Genomic DNA, 11,787 nt, shown 5'->3' with positions numbered 1-11,787 from the left:
TTACAAATGTTTCCAAAAGTTGGTGTTCTGTAATTTTAGTAAATTTTTAAGTGTCTTGTTTGAATTAAAAATAGAAGTCAGCATATTTTATGATATTTGAATTAAAAAATATTCAGAGTATATTAGAAGGGACAATTTTAAGTTACTTAAATTTCAAACACCCTTTGTTTTTTTTTCACTATTTTTTTGAAAAAAAAACTTAACGGTGTATTTTAATTTTTGAAAAGGAACAAGTTTTTCCTAAAATTTTGTTTCAGACGTCATTTCTATTCGAAATGACCTTTACAAGATATGATTTGTTGAAAAATATCGTATACTGCATTTTGAATATTTTTGTAAGATTCAAAATGGCCGAATTTCAGCTCAAATATGAATGATTAACCAAAGGTAGGTTTCAAGCAAATCGGAGAAGGTCGAGTCAGAAATCAATTTTGTTTTGTTATTTGGCCTGCAAATGCTCAGGGAGAACTTCAAAATATGAGAATCAAAATACTACAATAATTTGAAAGTTCTAATGATCCATAAAAAATATATCCTAAAACTTCTTGAAAGTTGTACTTCTATAGCAGAATTCTATCAAATGGTGATAATATTTCCTTAAAATACGCCTCAGATTAAATTTGGGACTGAAATGGTTAAGGCAGTGAAATTAAGCGGAAATCGCTTATTAACAGCACAAGTGTATTTTGGACCAAGAGCAAATTATGAGAAACATGTATTCATTACGTTTGATCAAAGAAAATAATCAAAATATTCCATAAATTAACTGTCTTGGAGGCGGCCGACACATTTTTGAGGAGTCAAAGTCGGAGTCGAAGTCAGAATATTTTGCACAGACTCTGCAGCCCTGGATTGGATGATCATAGAGCCATACCCCCTAGTGGTTTTTGACTTTTAATTGAACATCAAAAAGTTGATGCCTGGAAAGCCTGGTCCTGTGAAAATATCCAACAGGAAGTGTATAAATATCAACTACGCAAGAAGGCAGCATTGAAGATAAACAGAGCATCCTAACCATAAAACCTAAGCTTGAAACATTCCGACAAAGCAATTATCTCTAACTGCCATCGACCTGAACAACCAATATGTCCGTTTCCGGATTCCACGCATTCCATCCAAGCAATCTCTATTAATCTACCAAACTGCTCCGCAGAGTAACCCATAACGCACTCCGGACTTCTACGGCAGTACATTAACCTAAAATATTAAACCAAAGAAGCCAGTTATCCTTCACCCATCGGTCTTTCCCTTCCCGGCTCAAATGCCATAGTTTTCCCATCGACGACAGTCAAGAGGTTGAATTCCGATCCAACTCATCCCATGATTCAATATTTAAGTTTATCTTCTTCAAATCCATTTCTCTCACTTAAATGGGAAAAGTTATGCTCATGCCACTGACTGGTTCTGGTTGCCTAGTCAAGGAAGGACCGGTGTAACAGCCTGCACGAGCCAGTGCGAAATACAACCATCGCATCGCAGTTGGAGTCTCCAATACAGCACATATCTCCTTCTCAAAGTGCCTAACTCCCCTGTCACCGTTCCCTCCCCCTCTTCCGTGCTTTGGTTACGGCGTGTCCTTCGATAGTTTATCTGTCTTTCACAATCCAATTTAGTAGCTAGGTGGTGCTAGCTTCTGTGCTTTTGCACTTGGCTAAGAAGCATTCCTCCACGACCGGCAGCTCGGAGAATGTCTTGAAGTGATCATCCACCTTCCCGGAGCAGGCCAACCAAACTGGGAAGGGAAAACGAACGGATATTTATTGCCCCCATTTCGATGTAGCAGCGCTTTCTCATGAATCTTGTTAACTGGGATGTATCACATGTTTTATTTATGGTATGGCAGGCGCGTACTTTCAGGACCAATTCGCATATGCACACATCCAGTTGGTGATTCTAGCTGTAAAGCGACATTCGGATGGGTCCGGGTTGCTAAGTAGACTTTCAGCGTTGCTCTTCCCAGAGCGAAGGCGTTTCATACGTGAACTGGCATCACTTCCACGGCACTTGAGATGCATATGCCAGGAACCTAATGAAGAGCACCTCAATTGACATCCGGCATGGGAGTTGCTTTCCATCCCACTTGTCGGAAGACGATGGCTACGACAAGGATCGCTCCTTGCAGGGAATAATTGGACAATTTATCCCACTGAAATATTTATGATAACCGATGCTGACACGTTCATTTCACTCGATAGAGAAATTATCCTAGAATTTACATTCGTTCCCATTTCAGACCAACGAACAAGCGTAAATTTTGCGCCAAATCTTCTAGCAACCAGTTTTGAAAACATGGTTCAAACTAAACCAACCCGAACGAACTATTCCATTCAACCATCACCGCGCTTGACTGGAAAATTCGAATAAATCGAGCACTTTTCCCCATCAACATGCTATCGCGCTGGCTGGGATCAGGATGAGAACTCATTCTTCGAAGGGAACGAAAGGAAATCCTCAACATGGGAAAATAAATGTGGATTATTGCTCGTATAAATTCTACTCATAATCTACCAGCAAATCTGATTTCGTATCATCATGCTGCTACTGGCTAGAAGCAAGCGAGTAATCGAGCGCGTGTATGCGGTATTCCAAGTATGTTGTACATTCCTCTGAATGCTGCAAATTCAGAGTCTGCATGAAGGACCAAAAAGGGACGAGTTTGGCGCGCGCACAAAGTAGGTACCAGCTCATATCTACATAGTTTCGGTGGCTTTTGCGGGTAGTGCCGTGCCTCCAAAAGAGCTCTATTGTGATGGTGCTCCGCACCGCACGCCGCATGCTCCTGAGCTTAAAGGCGGACTAGAAAAAAATCCTCCAACGAAATAAGTGTGGCATTAAAATTCTATTCACCACTCGACACAGGGTCGACGTTTTTCGTTTGATAAGAAAGATTTTTGATGTGATTTTTACACAGAAAATAATATCTGAGTCTCGTTTTCTTTCCCAAAGCTACATGAAAAAGCCCTCTATATATGCAATTAGATTAACATCCAAAGTACATCCTTTTTTCCATATTCTGCTCAAAAGATACGTTCTGCCCCGCCCCATTGATAATAATAAGTATAATAGTCAAAAATGCATAACAAACATCAATTTTGCGTGGTTCTACGTCATACTGCGGTCGTGTCAAGGACACAACCCTTTAATTTTTTTCAATCGTTTGTTTTTATCACTAAGGGCGGAAAAATATGGCTTCACTTCGAGAGCACCTAGTGAAACTGTCTGTATATGGAGTGTACCCCATTAGGTATAAATACGTTAGGCATAATGGACGTTAAGCATAATATACGTTAGGCATAACATACCTTGCTGCTGTGAAACTCTAGACACCTGTTTCGACCATGGTAAACAATGCTTAAATTAGGCTAAGCGTTGAATAAAAGATGATACAAATTATACAAACATTGTTTTGACGTAGAACTACGTCTTTGTCGACTATACTGGGGTGCAAATCAAAAAATATGTATGGTGAAATAGTGTTTGGTTTTGAACGATTCTAACTTTGTCGTTTATTGATGAAAAGAAAAATCCAAATACGCCAATCAATAGGATATTACTTTACAAATCTGCTAAAATAAATAGTTTTCAAATTTTCCATAAAAAAAACTTTTGAAAAATGTGCAAATGATAATTTTCTCAATGTTTTCTGAAATAAACGTTTTCCCCAAACCCGGTCATCATAATCGAGTATCATTTGGCTACACATCGTTCTGTTTGAACCTAAAAATATATAAAACTGCGCTGTTGTTGTGCTTCTGCTCATTCACTGCTGCTGCAGCTTTGCCAAATCAAGCTTCTACCTCGGCGCCTGGACTATCGTATGCCCGTGTTGCCTCAGGTGACTCAGTTGACGAATCTCCGTTAACATCAGAGGAACTAGTAACGCTGGTTTCAGAGGTGATCGTCATTCTGCGCACCTGCAAGACTCGATCTGAACAGCTTCATGCTGCCTTGTCACTCGTCACCAAGTATGGACCGTGAAGCTATAAAAATTGCAAATTGGAACGCTTGCTCACTGACGAACAACCATAGAGAGCTACTCGATTTCGTCAACACCAAGGAGGTCGACATTGCTATTATCACCGAGACACACTTGAAGCCCGAACTGAACGTATTCCTTACCGACTTCTGGCTCGTCAGACTTGATCGCACGTGCTCTGGAGGTGGAGGAGTGGCTATCGCTTCAAGACGGAACATCAGTTGCCGGCTGCTACCAAACTTCCAGCTGAAAACAATTGAAGCCATCGAAGTGGAGGTGAGCACATCACTTGGCCCAATCACCATCATACTGCCCCAAGCAAACCAACATCAGGGACGGGTCGTCAGTGGCCCTCCGGAAAGACATCATCAAACTCACCCGGAGGAGCGGGAACTTTATCATCGCTGGCGATCTGAACGCAAAACACCAAGCTTGGGGCAACGGTCGGAGCAATCGAAACGGCATCATCCTCAATGAAGATCTGCAAGAAGGCCACTATACCATCTTGGCCCCGGACTCGCCCACGCGGTTGAGTCGGTCTGGGGTCCATGCGACATTCCTTTCCTGTGGCATTCCAGGAGCTGAGCTCGGACCACTACCCGGTGGTGGCCGAAGTTGGATCCTCGGTAAACCGATTCGGGCCAATATATAGTAAAATTCCAGACAGGCGAGTAACACTCTGAACCTTGACAGCCCTACCAAAGATCGCATTAGACTCCGTAACACCCCGTAACACCATTCGTAGGCAGTACCAGCGTACTGGTCTGCCTAACTTGAAGACCAATTGTAATCGATTAACAAAGATCATTCAGGCCAGTATAGTGGATCTCAGAAATAACGATTTTGTTAGTAAGATCCGCTCTCTCTCAGATTGTGCTAAGCCCTTCTGGAAACTTACAAAAATTCTTTAAAACAAGCCTAGGCCCATTCCCCCACTGACACCACTGGATCGTCCCGGCGACCCAGTGGTTCATCTGATAACTCCTGAAGAGAAGGCTGCCGCGATAGGTCAACACTTCGTCAGCTCCCATAATCTCGGACAAAACATCGTCACCCCTTATGAATCTGAGGTTGCTGAAAATGCAACCAATCTTCTTCAGATTCCTAACATTTTTCTAGAAGAATCCGAGATTACGGCTGACGAACTGTTGGCCTATATCAAATCATCTAAAAACATGAAGGCCCCAGGTTTCGACAACATCCTGAATCTGGAACTCAAACACTTGAGTTCCAGATTCTACAACCATCTGGCACTGATTTTTAATCAGTGCCTCAGACTTGGCTACTTCCCCTCGTGTTGGAAGTCAGCTAAAGCCATACCCATCCGGAAACCTGGGAAGGATCCGTCCTCTCCTTCAAGTTATCGACCAATCAGCCTTCTCTCAGGGTTATCAAAACTGTTCGAAAGAGCAGTATACCACCGGCTCCTAACATCTGCCGATGAAAACAACTTGTTACTCGAGGAACAGTTTGGTTTTCGGAAAGGTCGTTCGACCGTCCACCAGCTGACTCGATTAACGAACATTCTCAGACGGAACAAGTCTGTTTCGAAAACATCTGCCATGGCTTTGTTGGACGTTGAAAAAGCGTTCGACAATGTCTGGCATGATGGCCTGGTGTTCAAATTGCAGCAGTACGGTCTTCCAATCTTCCTAGTGAAGATCATAAACAACTATCTATCAGACAGGACGTTCCGAGTCTCCCTGAATGGCATCACATCGGATGCTTTCAACATCGGTGCCGGGGTTCCACAAGGAAGCATCCTTGACCCCATCCTATTCAACCTGTTCACCTCCGATATGCCAGCTCTCCCTAATGGTGGAGCGTTGTCTCTGTTCGCAGATAACACATCCATCGTCTACAAGGGTAGGGTCATCGGAGCTCTAACTGCCAAACTTCAGAGAGGTCTGGACGTCCTGTCTGAATATTTCAACAGCTGGAAGATCCGTATCAACGTGGCAAAGATCCACACTCTAAATCTCCTAGACTTGTTCCGTCGGAGAATGACAAGATCTGCCTGAACGGCACAGTGGTGGAACGGTCCAAAGAGGTCGTGTACCTCGGGCTAACACTAGACAGCAAGCTTCTTTTCAGGGAGCACGTTGACAAAACGAAAACCAAGTGCAACATCTTGATAAGATCGTTGTATCCACTTATCAACAGGAAGTCAACCCTGTCCCTGAAAAATAAGCTTGCTGTCTACAAACAAATCATCCTTCCTGTAATCGAGTACGGTATGCCAATCTGTGCAAAATGCCATCACCTTAAACTCCAAAGGATCCAAAACACGATCCTTATGATGGTCCTAAACAGTCCCCCGCGGACTAGAAATTTTGAGATCCACCTTCTGGCTGGAATTCAGACATTAGAAGAACGGAGAGTATTCATCCTGGAAAGGTTCAGAGACACCTGTCTGAGATCATATCATCAGATCATACGTGATCTAGCACGTTAGGTTAAGTTATACTCGTAGTTAGGTAGGTTATCACTTTTTTCAATTCAAATAAAACACATCCCCAAGGGGTATTCTGTAAACTAGTTGAAAAACGCAAATATTAAATAAGAATATCAAATTAAACAAAGATGAAGAGCCAGGTAGACTAATCAATTAAAATTATAAATCAATGTACTACCATAATCAACAGAAATAAACATAATTTTACTACTACTGCTTCTGCTCATTACCGCTTCGAATGGCGTGGCATTGGGTCCTGCAAGCAGGAGCAAGTTAGCGGTTAATGTGATGTTTACATCTATGTGGATTTTCTAGCGCTAGTGTCCTAGCACTGTGTAAAAAGTAGCCAGCATAATGTAAGCAGGGCATCAGAGTCTACCAGCATGTTAGTACACACAGATGTAAACACCCCTAGAGGTGGATCACGGCATGATCACCTTGACAACCCGCGATGGGGTCGAAGGGGACTGGCTTCAACTAGATCGAAATGCGGAAATAATTTAAACAAAACACCCCCTCCCTCTTCCTCCCCCCCCCCCCATCCCATACACTGACAACCTGAAAGTAAACAAATTACAATTAAGTAAAATTAATTCCATTAATGTTTTACCCGCTTCTGCCCAGAGAGCCAAAACATTAAAATTAGAGAACAAATTCGCTCACGATGATGATTGTGATTTATCAACAACTGACTGTAAAACATATCTGGTACCTCTATATATGCAATTCGATTAATATCCGAAGTTCATCCTTTTTTGCATATTCTGCCCACCCCATTCATAAAAAACGGCGGGAAATCCTGTCTGGGGCGGAGCTTAGTAAGTATTTTTGAGCAGAATATGTAAACAGGATGGACTTCGAATGTTAATCTAATTGCATATAACAGGTACCAGATATGTTTTACAGTCAGTTGGATGCGAAGAATCGTCAAGCAGACCGTTCTCCGAAACGACCCAAGACTGCTGCAGAGAGAGTTCGGTGTTATCAAGACTTCAGTTTGTTTACAATTTCCTATGCGCGCATCAACATGATTTTCTGTATACTTTTCTAGTCACAACTTGCGTAAACAGAGCATAGAGGAAATAGATCAATTCTCATGTGATTTGAGGCATCGCACAATGGATTTTGATCAAAGTGTAAAACAGGCAACTTCCCTAGGCGTTTCTGGAAATTGACTGGATGTGGCCAGCGTGATCCTGGCTATTCCTTATAATTGCCATAGAACAGGTTGTTGAATTTTAATGTAACTTTTTTTTTTTTAATTTAGGTAATGGTTTACACAGTATTTTATTTTGTCTATCTTAATTAATGAAATTATTGTGAACAAGTGTTTATAAATTCCATCAGTTATTGTGGCGTTGAAGTGAAGACAATTCTTGTTCTCTGGAAGTGTTATACTTTTTCAAAAAAAGTCATAAAAGTGAAATAATTTGATACTTTCACTGTGATCTTCAGGTCATTCAGTAGCTACTCGAAGTCTGCCTCATGTGTTTGAGATAGTAATAGTGCTTTCTTTTGTGCTGCTTGCTGTTGTTGTTGGTTGGCTGATGTTGTTGTTGTGTTCAATCTTCCTCTTATCGCGAGTAATTTGCTCTGTTCCGTGGTGCGAACGTCATACGAGATACTGCTCGAATCGACTGTTGATCTAGTACGTCTCGATTGTACACAGGGAAAGAAACTTTGTTGTGGTTCTGTCTTGCAGGCAAGGGCTAGCTCTCATTGCATTCGGCTGTGCTCAGACAGTTTGCATGTAGTTTGGGACTGCTGTGGTCGGAAAGAGACAGATTTAACGGTTGGATGGAAAGTGAAGTGGTTGGAGACAGCGACTTGTTTTGACAAGTAGCTTGCCGTGGGACCTTTATTTGGGGGATCGACCAGATCATACACTTTAGCTCAACAAACATTAATTGTATGCTCATGAATAATATCAATGTTGCTATCGTCGACTGTGGGGATTTGACATACCGCAGTGTAGTGAATGATCAGATGGATCAACCTTTTTCGAATATCGGTAGCACTTAGAGATCAATAATTTATCGTCAATTGTATAGTTTTCATATTTTTCCGTCTGTGTTGTGACGGTGCATGTTGTTCACCATAATTCATGAAAAAGTTTTCAGAAATTGCTAGTCAAGTTGTTGTATGTTTATGCTATATTTATTGATTTTTCATTTGCAGTGTATTTATTTATTGATTTATTTATTTATTTATTGATTTATTTATTTATTTATTTATTTATTTATTTATATACAATAAGAGTTTAGGATGGATGTTACCGATATTCTGTGTGTAGTGTGCAAGAAAGTGGAATTAGATTCAAAAAATTGTATAACCTGAATGTATTGTTTTTCAAGTTGGCATTTTAAATGCAAAAATATTGTTGGTGGTGCGGTTCAACGCATACAGCAAAACATGTAGGGTAGATGTACCAATTATGGCTATAGTTTGTCAGCCGAAATCAATTATTTAGTTCAATTGTTTACATGAATTCATATGACTCCATATATTATACCAAATAGTAAAGCTTAAAGTTTAATTATTGAGATAAACCTATCAAATGTAAAGAATTGATTGATAAAACTTAATTATAATTAAGATAATTATGCTTATGCAGAGCACCCATTATGGCCATATGGTCACTTTTCTTCGCCATATGTATGTTCCTATTATGGTTATACTCAGGTTTTCCATTGAAATAAATCATACTGAATAATAAATTATGCTGAATTATGGGCAAAAAATCGTGCATTGTGCAGTCCATTGTAACCTCTGGTATAAGCATGTCTTCTTCATTGGGTTCAGCCGGTACAGCACTTAACTCAATCAAAATAGATCCATCATAGCGTTCATAGCAGGGGTCCAAATTATCAATGTTTATAATCTGACATTCGTTAGAACCAGTATCTGCAGGTATTGAAGGTGAAAAACTAGGATCTTGAAGTAACTCGATATTCTGTGTCCCATCAAGATCAAGCTGCATCGAAGACGAGTTACGATTTCCTTGCAAAGAGGATAAGTCATCGAATTTAACGTAGAAAAAACGAATAACGCGTTCTTCTCGCCTTCAATTTTTCCCATTGTTTCGCTACCAATCAAGTCATAAGCTTCAATAATTTTATCAATGTGGATGCGCACATAGTTAGAAGATAATGCAAATTGATTCATAGCTTCAGTCAAAATCGGCAACGGTTGTGGACTTCCCATTTGATTCGATAGGTGTTCTGATAGGAGCGGCGAGAGGAGCGGTTCGTTTGTTGCTTGTGGTAAAACAGGTTCTTGAACAGAACTCGATAACAATCCATTGGGCAAAGACGGGGTTTTCACTATGCACTTGGTATAGTCAACTGAATTTGCATCAAAGGGCTGCAGACCACATGGTCGAAAGCCATTCTGAATTGTAGTGCTTTTGATTGCCCTTTCAACTGTTGTGTTCAGAACCCCACCGAAGTGCCGCAATGTAAGTGACTCACCCTGATGTTTTAATCTCCATTCTTCAACCACTTTTCTCCATTCGCTTTTCAGCGGTTTAAAAACGGCAACATCAGCTGGTTGCGTAATATGCGTCGTGTTTGGATGCAGAGAAATAAGCACGATTCCTAAAGACTGGCATATATCCGCTACTTCCACCGCTTTGTGTGAAGAATGACCATCGACGAAGTAAATTATTGGAAACTTTACACCTTGTCTCACGAGGAATGGATGGAAAATTTTTAGGATGTATTCACGGAAGTTGTGCGTGTCCATCCATCCACGTTCACTCTGACCCAGGCCCCAATCAGATGGAAAACCTTGTGCCACTTTTTTTCGGATGCGCTTTCCCGGAATAATGACGTGAGGACTTACGACAACTCCAGATGCTCCGAAGGAAAACATCACAGTGACATTTTGCTTTCCAGCTGCCTGTTCAATTTCATAAACTTTGCGGGATCCTGTCCGCGCAATAACCTCCTTTGTACTGGGGTGAAGGTAAAACGATGTTTCATCCCCATTGAACACTCGGATCCTCCAGTACTTCACGCAATTCATTCTTCATCAACCAGTTGTCCACTGTCTCAAACCAACCCCGAATATCATTTTCGGTGACTCGCCCACTTGCGGTTGACACTTGTTCCGGTGTTCGGAGAGAAAATCCTGGATTACGTCGCAAAAAAGCCTTGAACCATTTTCGTCCTAGGACAATTAAATTTTCCTATTTTGGTATTCATTGGTCTAATTTCTAATAAAAAGATAAAAATATACCTGGTCGATTATTCTTGAATGGGTTCTCCCGTGAATTCGCTGACAGAAACTCTGCTATTTTGAAGATCAGCGCTTCACGTGTAACAGAAAATCCGTGGTCCTGCATCCCACAAAGCCATGTGACAGCTTTATTTTCTTCCTCTGTTGATAGCACCGAGTGTGGTCCAGGCTTGAATTTTTGTTGCCATTGGCCACTTAGTCTGTATCAAATGGTGGAGATGGGTATCCCGAACTCTTTGCATCCGGCATAAACTGATTTTCCAGCTTTTATGCTTCGGATGCATGATGTGATAGCCTCTTCGGAGTATTGTTTACATGCTGATCTTTTCGCCATTCTACATGAAGTACAATTGTCTATAATTATGCTTATTAGTGTGTAAAATCAATGTTTATTCATACCTGAGATGAGAAATCCTGAGCAAAAAGTAGAAATCACTGAGAAATCAACTAAACACTTGCTTTTCTAAGTACAACGCTCATGAAAATATGGAGCTATGGCCAAAAGTGACAGATCGCAGTAGGTACTTTCGCTTGTAGCGATAATGGGTACACCAAATGAAAAATGTACCTACTATGGTGATACTCGAAAATTATATTTTTTCGACATATTTCAAATGTTTTACTTGCTAACATGAACAACGAGCACGTGCATGAAAAGTCTACGCTAGTAAAATGTTAAAAAAGGCTTATTGTTTTAGAAAAAAATCAATATTTCATTTGCATGTTTGTACCCATCGGATAACAAAAAATACTTTTGCAAGCATGCATATTTTCAAACTCATTTATATCGGGTTGTAATGCCCTGAACATATATTTTTATATAATTAAAGTGTACAGGCATGTCTGAAAATACACTGGTAAGCATTAATCGAATGATCATGTGAAGTTTTTTTTCCAGATAATTTATAAAATATCTTCACTATAGCCATAATTGGTACTATAGCTATAACTGGTTCATCTACCCTATTTCTGTTCCGCAAAATGCGCGGAAATATACAAACGGATTACAGAAATGAGAGACCTTAAAACCTCCGTTATTTCTTCGGTTAGTGCTGCGTTGAAGACCACAATATCTCAAATTGTTTGTGCTGAACTAAGTGCTGTTAGATCGGAGGTC

At 40.6% G+C, this 11,787-nt stretch overlaps 1 pseudogene; it reads right to left on the bottom strand.

Annotated features, from left to right (window-relative positions):
• Positions 1-1,616: 1,616 nt before the first annotated feature.
• On the bottom strand, positions 1,617-11,057 carry LOC135709591 (uncharacterized; annotated as a pseudogene).
• Positions 11,058-11,787: the final 730 nt, after the last annotated feature.

The sequence above is a fragment of the Ochlerotatus camptorhynchus genome, unplaced genomic scaffold, assembly GCF_037179485.1.
Source record: "Ochlerotatus camptorhynchus isolate MF236.1 unplaced genomic scaffold, CSIRO-AGI_Acam_v1.1 ptg000361l, whole genome shotgun sequence".
Taxonomy (NCBI): Eukaryota; Metazoa; Arthropoda; class Insecta; order Diptera; family Culicidae; genus Ochlerotatus; species Ochlerotatus camptorhynchus.
The sequence above is the reverse complement of the archived record's forward strand: the minus strand, read 5'-3'. Positions and strand labels throughout refer to the sequence as shown.